At 47.0% G+C, this 15,160-nt stretch overlaps 1 protein-coding gene across 1 annotated transcript in view; it reads right to left on the reverse strand.

The window, feature by feature from the left end:
* Window positions 1–15,160, reverse strand: part of AUTS2 (activator of transcription and developmental regulator AUTS2) — a 1,077,358-nt gene that overhangs the window by 131,949 nt on the left and 930,249 nt on the right.

The following is a 15,160-nucleotide window of genomic DNA, read 5'->3' on the forward strand; positions in this document are numbered from 1 at the left end:
AATTGATCAGGCAGGAGTCGCACTGAGCTCTGAATTGAAGCTAAACTGTGATGGCTGTGGCTCTGGCAAGTCAGGTTTGTAGGTCTGTCGATGCATTTTACAGTTTCAAAATTCAATCACCCAACAGCAGGAGAGGAAAGACACTGCTCTGAAAAGAGAATCAAAGCCTGCATTTCCTTCTGCAAGTTCATTATCGCCTCGCTAAAGCATGACGGTGGTGTGAAATGGGTTAGACGCACGGATGCTTCTGTTAACGGCCAAAGGAAAAAAAGTCGCACATCATTAGGAATGGAATAAACGATACTGAGGCACAGAGCAGAAATGATTTGATTAGTAATTTCCAGTTTTGAAAAGACCTGGAAAAGTACCAAATGACTATACAGAAGGTGTGATGGAGTTCTTAATTGCTATAACTGCTCTGGGAGACTTGATGATTTGTGACATAGAATACAGCACAGTACGCTAACGCTAATAACCGTTAATTAAATGCAGCAATGATATACTCTCAAAATGCACATACAAGTTACCATAATTTCTAGATTAAAAGCTGCACTGTCAGAAGCCAAAGGCAAAGAAAGGTGGAGGGAGCAAGAGACATCTCTCTTGCCTTCATGAGCAGGCCCCACGGTCTGCCCAGAACGGAGCGGGCAGAAAATACTATGGGAAAAAAAAAAGACACTTAGCTGCAAAATGTGAAACGGTTCCTGAATGAAGCTGGCCCTCTGGAGGGAGAGTTATTAATTCCGAAAGGCTGTTGCTGCACCAGACCATCTGGCGCTGTGCGGGGAGTTCAGGGGCTGGTGCAGCTTCCGGTTGGGTCTGCCTCGCCCCACTGTGGCATCTCCCACTTGAACTGTCACCATGCCAGGTCCAAGACGTTTGGAGGGAAAGGGGGAAGAGAGGAACCTGGTGAGATCATGGGGCTCTACAGAGTTTCAGATTCTCTCCTTTTCATGTCCAGCCCCTGACGAATGAGGGAGGTTACCACAGCCGATACTGGGGCGAGGGTGGGGGAGTGATTCACATGAAAGCCTCATTGGAACGGAAGATAAAAGCAGTCAATTAATCCCCCTCCCTTTGGGTGAAGAATGCTTGTGAGCTTGAAGGAAGGTGAAGAAAATGCTACTGCCTCCAACTCAATTATCTTGATAATGGCACACAGAGAAGCTGGGACAAATAGAGGAATCCAGAGATAATTCAAATACTCCGGTTTAGGCCATGGCCTTAACTTTCTCATTAAGCTATTACTAAGGCCACCAGCATTTAGGAAACACAAGAGACCTGCCTCTTGGAGAGGTCAAGGAGCAAGAGAAATGCTTTTTGCCAGTGATTCAACCAACATCTACCGCACCCTCACTGGAATACAGAATCGAGTCACGTAAGCAACATACCAGGGAGGAATGCAACATGTCTTGGGGTAAATGTTCCTGCAATGAAGAAGAAGAACTGGAGAAAGTTTCCAGGAGGATGTGGCAACTCTTGAATAAGTTACAGGATCTGGACATGAGGCAAACCAGGAGAAGGGCACTGTAGGGGAGGAATAGCACAATAACTGCCCCAGGAGGGAACAGGTCGGTAGAGCGACTTGGGAGAAATCAGGTCAGCCTCGGCGTGAAGAGGATGAGTGCAAAGGTGAGTGGAGGCAATTCACAGAGAGCCCAGAATGACAGTCAGATGTGGCTGCCTTTCATTCCGTAAAGGACAGTGGTAACCAAAAGAATCTGCGGTATCCTGTTTGAAAGTCTCTTCTGGTACCGCTCAAACGCGTCCTAAACAGAAAGCCTTCCCTAACTACCCTCTCCCCATCACCACTCTTCTATCCCTTCAACCTCCTTAAATTTTTCTTAGCATTTATCACTCTAGCCATCATATTAGACATTAATTTGTTCATTGTTTGCTTCCCCTTCCTCGCCCCCCCGCCAACCTCCTTCTCCATGAGTGACTTTATTTTGTTCCCTGCTGAATCACGGCACTTGGAACAATGCCCAGCACTGGTGCTCAACAACTATTTGCTGAACGAGACAGTGGGTGGGTGGATGGGAGATCAGCTGAAGCGGTGGTTCTCAAAGTTCTGTACGACCGGCAGCCTTAGCCCCACCTGGGAACTGGTTAGGAAGGAGCTTTCTCAGGCTCTACTGCAGATTAAATAAATGAATCAGAAACTCCTGGGTGGTGCCCAGTGACCTGTGTTTTAATGAACTCTCCAGGTGATTCTGATGCACACTTTACGGGTGAGAACCACCTGATTAGAGACCAGCACAGATAGGGAGGCCAGTTAGGAAGTCACAGCAGAGGCTTTTGAGACAAAGGAAGGGGCAGACTGGGCCACTCTTTTGAGAGGTAAAACACATAGCACATAGACATCACTGGGGAGGAAGAATGGGCTGGGATGTGGGACTCAAAGGCTTGAGTGTAGACAGGAGGAGTGATGCCTCTCTCACTGAGAATGGAGAGAAGGGCTGTCGTCAGTATGATGGACAAGGAAGTGGGCCAGCCAGGTTCAGGCTCAGCAAAGTTGAGTTTTCAATGATGAATGAAACAGTTTTGCTTCCAAGAGCTCAAATCTGATTGAAGACATGGATAGAGAGAAATTCAAGACAAACTCTGGTAAATGGCACCAAGTTTTATGGAATGAATTAAAGACCCGAAAGTGAAAAAAAACAACTATGAAGCTAATGAGAGAAAATGTAGAATGATATCTGTAGACTAGGGACAGATTTCTTAAACCAGACCTCTCAGAACTTATGTAAGACCAAAAAATATACATGTGTCACTACAGAAATATTAAGGGTATCTTAAAAAAGTCAGTACAGATAGTTAATGGATATAGATTAGAAAAAGATATCTGAGTGTCCAAAAATAACAAATGACCCATAGTCAGGATATATAAAAAACTACTGCAAATCAACAAGTCAGAAACTCAGAAACATGGCCAACTCACAACAATACTTTATACTGTCAAGTGGCAAAAACTAGAAATGTGGATAACAGCAAGTATTGGCAAGGACATCTGGAGATGAGAACTCTCATGCACTGCAGGTGGATGGTGAGATGAAGTAGCAATTCTGAAAAGCAATTTGCAATATTTACTGAAATCATTTGCAATTGCTTTATGACCCAGTAACATCTCCTGAGATGCATCTCAGAGCAATGATTGTAGACTTTCATAAATGGACACATTTTGAGGATGATCGTGGTGGTTGTGTTTGTCGTGGGGGAGGTGAAGGCAACCTTAGACATCCTTTACTAGGGGAATGCGTTTTATGTCTCCTTGGCTGCACAAAGAAGCAATAAACTTGTGTGCACACGGCAGCATGGACAAATCTTAAAGATAGTGTGAAGTGACAAGAAACAGAACCAAGATTGACAGCACATCACCACTTAGGTAAGCTAAACACACCTGCAGAGTTAACAGCACCTATTTGACAAGGTAAGATATCCAGCATGTTAGCCTGGGTGTCGGGGGTGGGAGAGCAGACCGGAATAATGGGGAAAAATTAAGAGATGCCTCACACAGATCTGGGATGACGGTGCATTCTGAAATGAGTAGTATAGTTAATTCAATTCTCTGACCTGAAAGCTCTAATTTATACTTATAAAGTAATAAAAACAGATTTATGGGAGAAATGCATTTCAAGCAAGGGTCTGATATGTCTTTCTAGGGGGGCGGGGTGCTTGTGCTATGCCTTAAAGGATGGGAACAGGACTTCAATTTATGGAGGTAACAAACACTCTGAGGCAGGGAGATGGGATAGCGCTGGGTATGACTGGAAATGCCTAGTGGACCAGTGTGACCGGAGCCAAGAGCAATGGAAGGTGGGAGGGAGATCAAAAACAATCATGGACGACTTCGGTGGTTGGCCTGGAAGCCCAGGAGAGATACGCCATGTGGCTGCAGCATGGGAGCGGGAGGTGGGGGCAGGAAATTACAACTGGGATCTGGCAGTGGGAAGCTGAGCTGGCAAGGACTGCCTGGTGGACACCTACACAATTCCGAGGTAGCAGCGCTGCGGCCCACATCTGAGCTTGCTGATGACCTTCTCCAAAAACAAGTTGTCCTTGTGGCTGTGAAAAAGTGTTTTACTGTTCTAGGCCCACACTCCTAGACAAGGGAACCAAGCCTTCTTTGAGTCCCCACCCACAACCACCACCGGTATCAATGAAAGCCTCTATATCTCAGTTAGTTGGTCCGTCGGTCTCCTTACTGCACACATACACGCCACTTTACCGCGCCGCGCCGCACACACGCACACACACACACACAGAGTTAGGTGTGTACTAAGCAGAGAAATAGCGTTACACTCTAGTTCATCATGGAATTTCTGCATCCACCTCCAATTTCTATTAGGTAAGCAAACCAGTCCCCCTACCTTATGCAGGTTCCCTACTCCCCAACCCCTGTGAGGTTGGTTTAGTTTATTTTAAATGACTCAAGTGTTGGGGATCTAACTTTTTCCCTTGAGGAATTAAGACTGCTAGCAAAAATTTCCTGTTTCATCCTAAGCTGTCTTCCTACCATCCGGGCTGCCATCAGCCATTTATTTTTCTTACGGGCACCAAGAAAAATGTTTTCAAGTGTATTTCCTAAAGAGATGAATGTCATGACACATATACATCCATATACGATTTATATCATGGCCTCCCCAGAAAAGAGACCACAACACTCCCCTAGCCTCCAAAAGGCATCCCAGGGGATTAAGTCTGCTCCAAGTTAAGAGTATAAACATTGTTTTCTTTTTTCTTTTTGGCCTGGCAGCCTTAATCCCTTTAGAAGGGCTCAGCCATCATTACAGAAGAGGACATACTTAACGTTTTCAAGTTTTGCTCTAAAACAGAAGAGAAAACACTCGGAAGAGCACAAGGGAAACCCCAAAACCTCTGCTACACGTAACTGCGCAAACAGTACTGATGTCAGTCCTGCAGCCCCGTCAGAAAGGAAACGGCAGGCTTTCTTCCCTTCCCGTTTCCAACAGGGAAACGGAGGCAGGTAAATGTGAGGTCATACATATGGCCGCTAAGACTGACCTAATGGCCTGTCTTCAAAGTCCAACTGGGGATGATTGATTCCACATTTCTCTTTGAGCCGGTCTTAGAGGGAGAGGAGAAAAGGTTTAAATCCTCCTTGGGTCAGTGCATTTGCTCCAAACTCAAAAGCAATTATGTAGTCCCTTCTCGAAGCTGAGAAGATGATATTTCATTTGGTTTTATCTGAAACACAGATTTTTTTTATTTTCTTTCCTCTAGTGAAAGGGCTATAAAAGAAACAAGAATTTCAGTGTGGTGGTGGTGGCAGCAGCAGGGAGTGGTAGTTGGGAGAGAGATGCATGAAAAATTATACTTTGACATATATTATGCGCTTAATCTTTTGTGGCAACTTTTTTACATTTGTAAGAGTTATGGATTTTAAAAGTCAGGGCTAAGATGGCTTAATGAGCATTCACCCCCCTGGAAGTAGAAGTGGGGCTGATGCGTGTTAGTCAGCTGTTAGCTTTATTGCCTCTCTCCTGTACTAAAAGTGACAAGTTGAGCACATTATAGAGAGCTCAGATGTGTTATGCAGATGAAGCCTGCAGCAATATCTGCCTGCTCTCTATTATTTATGATGTCTATATAATACAATGGACTGAGATTTAAGCCATTGTGATGCAGTTTGTTTTCCAGGGTGCTAAAGTACAGAACATTTTACAGAGAATTGCATCTCTGTTACATATTAATCAAATCCATCTTACATGCAGCTCTTACACTGTAAACTAAAGGGAAAAAAAGATTAAAGCGCTTGGCTTTTCCTCAGCTGTCAAGGACTGGCAATAAAATAATAATAAGGGCTTCTAAATAATGTGTGTGTGACAGGCCTGTGCTCGCTCGCACAGTCCTTTATGGAGGTTAACTACAAAATAAGTTCCAGTGAGTGATCGGGAACAGGCGTGTAATACTGTAATGCCAACGACGGCATAATTCTTGAAAAGTTCATTTGCAGAAAATTCTTTGACTTGATGAGGCAAAGTTTGGCTTCTTGAATCATTCTGCCACGGTGTGCGGCATTTGCAGAGTTGTTCTGAAGTTTACAATCCTCGCACTTTTGAACTCGCCTCAGCTGCACTCCATTAAAAACGGAAAGCTCCATTCCCTGGTACCCAGGCAGGGGTTTACTGTTCGGGAAGTCATGGGAAAGTGGTTTTATGATGGGGTACATACAAAGGCTGCGGAGTTCTGTGGTCTGGGCAGGATTGGGGGATTATCCTGTTTTTTAACATGAAGGTGACGGAGGTTTGTTGTTACTTCAGATTTTGAGAGGAAGATGGCGAATCTTGGTAATGAAAGTCTGGCTGTCCGAGGTTCTTAAGGTGGGTCCCCCAGTCCCTTCATCCAGGAAAGCAGTACACGGCAACTCATGAGACCTCCATGCCTTTCGTTTTAACCCTCCAAAAAAAGAATGGGAGTAACAAGTGTCATTGCTGCTTCTCATTCTTCCCCATAGGAAGGGAAAATGCCTGCTTGCCAACCTGGGCCCGACTCGCCTCTGGCTCAAGGTAATTTCTAAAGAAAGGAGGGAAGGAAATGGCACTTGGAAGCACTCACTCAGTCTGCCAGGGAGTTATTGAAGAGCCTGAATTGACTCCTTTGTGGTAATCTGCAGACACAACACAATGGTTTCTACCCAAAGGCTCAAAGTACAAAATTTACACCATTATCCCCTTGCCTACCATCTAAACGTACCAACTCCCAAATATCCCTACTTAGGAAAATCGCTTATCCTCCCCAGGGTCTGCTTTCCTTCCTCTCGCATGGAAAGAACAAGGCCCACTTCTTCCCATCTCCTAAGGCCTCACAAAGAGGGGTTCTAGAGTTGGGTACCGTTATATTCCTTCAGTTTCCTACGTCCTTCCACTTCTCTCAAATGAATACCTGTTATACAAATTATTAAAATTACGGCGAATGCTACTTTTAAAACAATTCAATTCATAAATCTAATAAGCAGCGACTGAGTGCCTGTGGTCTCCAAAGCTCTGTGCCACTTACTTAGATCTTATGTATCTGAATTTCCAGTGACCATTCTGAGATCTAAGCAGGGTGGCATATGTGCAATGCACAGTGGTTTTCAACCTTATCTACACAAATATCCAGGGTACTTTTGAAGTAACGTTAATGGCCAAATCCCATCTCAAACTGGTGGATTCACAAGCTCAGTATTTTTGAAACCTCCACTGGCAATGATAGAGCCAGGGTCGATAACATGCACAAAGCATAATGGTTAGGAACGAAGACTCCCTATGGAACTTCAAAGCCACTATGGAATGAAGCTGAACTGGATCAGACGTCCCGCTCCGCCATGTTATTTAAACTCTAAGCCTCAGCTTCCTCTTGTGAAAATTGGGATGATAATAGAATAAAACGATACATAGGAATCACTTACTGCTGTCTGGAAGATGGCAGGTGCTCAACAGATATAAGTATCATTTTTTCCGGAACTTACTGCAAATTGAAAACAATGACACCATCTTCTTATGAAATACTGCACGTTAACACAGTACTTTAACAGGCATCAATTTAACTTTATCCCCACAAAAACCATGGAGAGGATGTATGGTTATTACCATTTTACAGATGAGGAAACTGGAGTTCAATGCTTTCCCAAGGTCCCGCAGAGGTAAGCGGAAGAGGAGGGCTTGAACCCAGATTTCTTGATGCCTACAGGTTCCACCTCGCATGGCTGCCAGAATTAACTACACTGTCAGTGGCTGTGAGCTGTCTCCATGGCAGTCAGCGTGAGTGTGTCACTTAGAGCAGTGGTTCTCACAACACGTCAGCGTCACATGAGGGGCAGTTTAGACCACAGATTGTGGGGCCCCATTCCCAGTCAGAGAGTCTGATCCAGGAGGTCGGGGGGGGGGGGGGGCTGAGACTGTATGTTTTAATAAGTTCCCAGGTGGTGTCCATCCCACTGGTGTGGGGCCAGACCTTGATAATACATTGCCCAAGGGTTTGTGAAAGGACGCGAAGCTGCCACGTCACAGCCTGGGCCACCTCCTGTGACTCGGCTTTGCCCACCCCTTTCCAGTATGCCACTGCCTACTAGGCAGGCCACACCTCATCTTTCAGTCTCTTCCTTGAGAGTTTGAATCTGAGTACCTGCGGGGTTGTGACAGACCTAGGTCTAGTTGGCCCAATCACTCCTTCTTCCAGAGAGCTGCCAGTCCCCTGGCATGACCCCTGCAGGGTGAAGCCCGGCCCGAATGCTCCAGAGGCCAACACATGAATAGAAGCAGGGCAGCTAGGACCTCTCTGCTTCCTGGATGCCATTTCCAGTATAACTGGCTGAGAGAGTCTGAGTGCTCTGCATTTCAGCTTCTACCCACCTGGCACATCATCGACCACCCCGCAAAAGTCTTTCCTAGCCTCTGCCTTGGGCCTAGCATCGCCTGAGAGCATGGTACAAGTCCTTCTGTCTGTAGTCAATTAAAGTAGAGAAAGTAAAATCTGCAGTACTGAAAGAACCCAATTTACCCTTCCCAGAGGATTCAGAACCATTTTCCAGCAAGAGTCCTCTAAGAGAATCCAAGAATTAAATAACGCTCTTCTCATCTCCCTTCTCCCTACCGCCTATCACCTTATTCCTTTCTCCTACTCCAAGTGCCTAGGGATGTGTACGTACATAGGACTCACCTCTACCCTTTTCCTGCATCCGGACACTCCAGGGAGGAGAAACGACCCTGCTAGGAGCTTCTAAGACCCCTTTCATTGCCCTCTCTGTGTGTGCTGTGCCTGCCAAATGCACTTTGGAAGGGCTTAGGAACCCAGTCCTTCAGGCCCTGAGATGAAATTCCCTTGAAGGCTTGGAATACAGCCTGGGGAGAGGGCTGGCCCCTCTCTCACCATGGTCCTGAAGATGTGCAAGAGGTAACCTATCTCTTCTATAAGGCAGCACAATTTCCTAGGATCAATATCTACGAAATCTTCTGCCTTCATAATGTTCAGAAGACATCAGTAGGAGTCCAGAAGGTGAGTCACAAAGTTGGGTGGACACAGAGAAGAGGCACATCCAACTGCCACATCCCTGGAAAAGGCCCATGTCCGTGTGGCTCATGAAAGAAACTCACACAAGCTGTTCTGTCGCACAAGGCCTGGGGAGCGCGCAGAAGAAGCCCATCTCCAACACGGCATGAAAGACACCAAAGCACTATCCATTTTGGGGGAAGTGTAATTCATAAGGTACTCAATAGTCTGCATCTTAGAATCACACTCTTTTAGAGCCAGATGAGATTGCAGATGTCACTAACTCCTGACTCTCTTTTAGCAGATAATGGAGGGAATGGTGTGAGGTTCAGTGACCCACTCAAGGGTTCAGTTACTCGGCAGCAGAGCAGCAGCCAGGTGCCAGGTCAGCTGACCCTAGGCTACAGCACTAAGCTGCCCAAGACTAGCATGTCTAGAAAGCAAACAGGGTTTCTGTAATGTGTAGTTCATAATCTGCCTTCACGTACATTTATCTCATTATACTTCTCACTGCTTTGGGGGAAGCTGCAACTTATTCCCATTTCACAGATGAAGAAGCCAGAGGCTCCAAAAATTTGACAAGTGGTTAGCTAAAGTCACCAAGCTGAATGAGACGGGATGATGGACCACATGGGCCCAAACCCACATGGTCTTATTCCTAGCCTAGTGCTCTTTCCACTCCTCATGGTTATTCCCCTTGACACTGGGACGGGAATGGTCATGGCGTAGACTGGATGACAAGGTGATAGGGCCATGCCAACAGCTAGCTCTGAAAGGCTCACACTTTATAGCTCACGGGATTGCCACAGGTCCCGCCCGTGCAGCTTAAACCCAAAGGTTTCCTTCAAGCATATAAAGTTATGACCAAGGCTGGGCGTGCCACACAGCAAGTGAGGGATCAAGGTGTCCACCGGGTGGCCAAGCAGGCAGCCAGTTATGTGAGGCACTTCGTGCTGGCTCTCCCCTCTGCCTCGGCTCACTCCCTCAGCTCCTCAGAGTCCCGTCTCACACGTCCCCTTCTCAGTGGGGTCTATGCCTCACCGACTGTAAATGGCACCCTTCCCACGCCAGTGCTCCCAACCCCGCCTCCTAACGCATTACGTACTGATTACGCGTCTTGTCTGCATCCTACCTCAGCTCCATGGGGGCAGGGACCTTTGCTTGTTTTTCACTGATGACATGTCTAGTGTCCACAATAATCCTGACACACAGAGACATTCCATAAATATTTTTTCCCAAACGTTTTACTTTGAAAAAATTTCAAAACCTTCAGAAAGACAGAAAGAATATAGTAAACACCCATCACCCTTCACCTAGATTCAACGATTATTAATATTTTTCCACATTTGCTTTCTCTCTCTGTATGTGTGTACATGCAAATACACACATGTATGTATTTATACACATACCTATATTTCTTTTTGGTAAACTATTTTTAAATTAAGGAAAGCAAGTACTTCCTAAAAATAAGAAAATTATTGCATCCAGAGATTTCAATTGATACTTTATCTAATATGCAGTCCACATTCAGATCTCCCCAGTTGTCCTCAAAATAGCCTTAAAAATAAGTTTTTAAAAATTTTAGACCTTGGGCCCCTAAAGGATCAGGCATTGCATTTGTTCCCATGTCTCGGAAGCTGCCTTTAATCTAGAGCAGTGCGACCAACGGCTAATGAGCGAGTGAATGGGAGAGTGAGCCACACACTACGACGGAAGCTTCAGAGCTGACCTAGCAGAGCCAGTGGGGGTCCTGGGGGGGGCCCTCACCCTGAATTTTCTCTATACCTCGCTCTTCCACGTTAGGTGCCCCCAACGTGTTCACACGGGATGTTTCACGGCCTGCCCCCACAAAGGTCCCCGGACTGTCATTTTCTTGCCACCTCCCAGCCCCCAGCCCGTGTGAGTTTCCATTATCTTTCAGCATGGGCTTTTCTTTCTCAAGGTACAGGGCTTTTTCTACTGTTCTGGGCTCACGGTTTTAAAAATACAAATACACAGAGCCAAATGTGTGGCCAGGCTGGTGGAAACTGCAAAGGACCAGCTTGAAACTGCCTGTAGGGCAGGGGGATAACTGGCTGCTTGAAGGCGGTGTGTTTTGAGTCACCAGCGGGGCTTTGTGCCCCTGTATCCCACAGAAGGCTGTTTGCTCTACAAGAGCCAACCATGGCTATTATGATGCCATTAATGGTGTGAGCTGTGGGATGCTCAAAACACAGGAAAACTGTGCTCACGGAGAGGGCAGGAGGAAGAGCCCAGGAGAGACATAAAAAGGCAATAGGATTTAGAGAGCACTCTTAGGAGAGAGGAGGGGTGATGGATGGAGTGGAAGGGGGCGAAAGGAGGGGGACACATGCGAGTGGGGAGGAGGACAAGCTAGAGATGGGAATGAGGGCAGCAGGGCGTCAGAGCCCAAGATTCACGGGACAGTGTGGCTCCATGGGAGACGGACATGCCAGAAGACAGCAGGCCCAGGACGAGCCTGGGGAAGAGAGCAGGGAAGGTTCAAGGAGGTCAGAGAGCAGGATCAGGAAATCAGAAGTCCACCTCCACCGGCTCCCAGGGTGAATGGGCAAAGGCGAAGGGCTTTAATGAGAAACCAGCAGGGTTTCCCTCCTTTCTCCTTTGTGAAATCTGGGGCCATGGTTATGAACCAAGAGGAAACCAAATCCCATCGCTGCCCCTCACTGGGGCCTCTTTCCTGCCTGCTGTTCCTCACTCAGTGCTCTGCACTAATTATTGACTCACCGCCATCCTGACAATGGATGCTCTTGATTGCTTCCAAGTATGACTATACATTCTGAATCACGTTTACCTAGCAACTCCCTCCACCCCTCTCTGACCCTTTCCAGTATCACTGGAGCCTGGAGTTGGTTACAACCTCCACTGTGGATACTGACCATCTAATTTCCTAGTCTCTTAGGGGCTCTAAATCCAACCTCCTCTGACCTGCCAGCAGGAGAGATGACCTCACATTTGTCCTGCTTATCACTGGTAATAACCATTAGGGACAATGGCAGGCGCTCACACCTGCTGCCCGCTAGGATGGCAGATCGGGTCTCCACAGGAGGCCAGAGATGCAAATCTCCTTGTCCTTTTCATCACAGGGTCACTCCCAGGCACTCTCCCACATGGACATCACCAAACCAAGGGATGACGGGAGAATTAAGCCAAAGAGACAGAGTGCGCCCTGTCCCCCCTCCTCCCAGCAAGTTAGCAGACACCGGTCCAGAGGCTACAAGCAGCAGCACTGATTAAAAAGCATTTCGCTGTAGACCCCCTTGCTGTGGCCCAGCCATCTGTGCGGAGGCTAAGGCTCAGGACACGGAGCTAAGTGGTGCCGACTGCATTCTGGAGTCTGCACAACCATTTCTCTGTGAGAAGTGATTTTCTGCAGCTTGGGTGTTTTCGTGGCTGCTCTTATTGTCTCGGAAATGGTGCTGTGAACATCTGGGACAGAACCTGGGGTCACTGTGGGCACAGCGCCCCCCATCCCACATCCCAGGTTCACAACTACTTCCCTTGCTTGCCTCTCCTCCACGATGGAAAGACCACTGAAGGGTCTCTGAATTCCTCGATCTGAAGGCCCCGTTAGGCTCTTCCTCCCCACACAGACCAGCGCCCACAGGCCCCAGGCAAGCCCCGGCCTGCATGGCCAGCCCCGCCCTTGCATTCTTTCTGAGGCGAGCCAGCAGCCCGAGCAGCCAGCAGCAAGCCAGGCCCCAGCCCTGCTGTAAAGTATTAACTCATACTGAACACAGTTTGTCTCCGAGGACCCTCTTGGCCCCTTCGTCATCCTGTGCTGACATTTTAATCGTGCTTTTGTGGGAGCTGGCTGGCAGTTTGTCATCAGGAATGGCGCGGCGAGGGGCCAGAGCGGGTTGCTGGCTGTGGCTGCTGCTGAGGGAAGCAGCCCATTCTGACAGACTGAGCAATAATCTGAACTTACTGCGCAGAGCCTGTGGGACACCAGCCGGGCCGCTTTATCTTCTTCATTAAAGTGCGCTCAAAAAAAAAATCCATTTTCCTTTAAAGTCTCAGGAACAGATGGAGTAAAATTAATTGCGCCATTAAGTCCCGATAGACAATACCAGAGTGGTTTTCTTTCAACTGTGCATGTGTGTTACAAAGTGCTCTTCGTAAAAGGCAATTACTGCAACATTTGCCATAAAATAAAGGTTGCTTTAATGGGCAATAAACACAGGCTTCAAATTTTGTATGAAATGGGTCTCCAAAGGGCGCTGTTAGAGGCAGCTCAAAGGCACGACTGACTTTAGTAATTCTGCTCCGGCTTCGGCTCAGCCAGTTCCGAGAACAATGATTCCCCACCCTTGGATATATTCTGATAGAATTATGTCTGTGATGTTCACTCGCTGCATGGGCCTCTCCAGCCAGATTGTTCTGGTCAGCAAATGGCAGGCAGCAGAGAGAGAGAGAGAGAGAGAGAGAGAGAGAGAGAGAGAGAGAGAGAGAGAGAGAGAGAGAGAGAGACAGAGAGAGAGAGCGAGCGAGAGGATCGCTAGGGCATCATGGGGCAGTACCCACTCTTACTACTTGAGGAAGGATCCCGTTAAAGTGACAGGCCTGGTTCAAGGCGGTTGGAGAACACAATTTACTTGTCTTCTGTCTCAGAGGTCTGGTGAGAGTTTCTAGTTGATTCCTGGAAGTCAGGCTCAGTGAGAAATCTATATTTATGTATATTTAGAGCCCTTTAGGACAGAGATTTGGCAAAAGGGGAAAACAGGCTGTGCTTTACAACTGAGACGAAAATGATGATGAAGGTCTGTGAGCAGATTGATGACCAGGCGCTCCTGCCTGAGCCCAGCTTTCTGCTCCTCGGAGGAGAACACTGTTTAAGTGAACCCAGAGAGCACGGTGGAATACAAATCTCTAACAGCTTAAGTGGAGGAAGCCATCTCTCCCAACCCCTGCCCCTTTCCTTTGCAAACTCCACATATAAATCTTCCCCTTTCATAGATCCAAGCCACTCAGACCTGGTTGGATGGGGGCAGAATTGCAAAGACCAGAAATTCTTTTCGCTTCACTATATTTCTAGATTTCAGTAATTACAATGTTAGCATGACATATAAATGATCCATTAATTGAAATATGGACTACACCAACTCCGATATTTATGGTATAAATCCATATTTCATTAAACAAATCCAATAAGCAAATATATCAAGGAGAACATGAGAACATTTTAAAGTATGAGAACAGGAACTAAAAGGACCATTTTCTGCCCAAAATATAGGCATACAGCTTAAAAAAAAAAAAAAAAAAAGAGAGCATTCTTAGCAGAATTTAGAATTTAGAATTCATTGGGGGATGATGAGACAGAAAAGCTCATATGATGAAAATTAACTTCAAGTAAATCCAGGGTCAACTCGCATGGTTAGGAGCACATGGAAGCCCTGGGAGCTCCACGGGCCACCAGCTGCCACAATGCAAGAGGCTCTGGTCTCCGCTCAGACTGTAAGGGGGCAGAAAGGGACTGTCTGGTATGCTCTGGCTGCTCCAAGGAGGAGCAGGCTATTAACTGTGTTTTAACAGAGGGTTTGGTTTGCACTGAGCCATCCACACTGCCGCCTGACCCCTTCTTTGCATCAGGGAGTTTCCGGCTTCAAGTGGCAGTGGGGTGAAGTCTATGGAAGCACAGCAAACCTGACTGCCTCGGGACAAATCCGAATCTGCCACCTGGACCTCAACACTTAGCTAAATGCATCCTCTGTTGGCTGTCCCACAGGTACTTCTTTATATCCAACTGTAATGGCCACCTGGCCCCTCACACCTGCTCTCCTTCCTGTGTTCCCTTAGGTCAAGTGAAGGAAGACGCCACCATTTACCCGGCTGCCCAGCTCCGAAATCTGGGAATTGTCTCCAGACCCTTCCTTCTCCTTTGTCCACGCTACTCATTCTGAAGATCCCATCTCCTTGTCTCCATCTTCTCTATTCCTGTCTTAATTCAGACCTCGTCATCTCATCTGGATGTGCCAGCATCCCAACTAGTCTCCCCGTTCCAGCCTTGAAATTCTCTAATCGCTTCTCCAGATTACTCACCAAGTGGTTAAAATAGGAGTTTTCACACATCTGGTTATAGACGGGGGGCGGGGAAGGTGGTAACTCCTACTGGTACACTCTCACTCTCAAAGTATCCCAGTTTGGATGA

This window comes from Pteropus medius, unplaced genomic scaffold (genome assembly GCF_902729225.1).
Source record: "Pteropus medius unplaced genomic scaffold, Ma_sr-lr_union100, whole genome shotgun sequence".
NCBI classification, from domain to species: Eukaryota; Metazoa; Chordata; class Mammalia; order Chiroptera; family Pteropodidae; genus Pteropus; species Pteropus medius.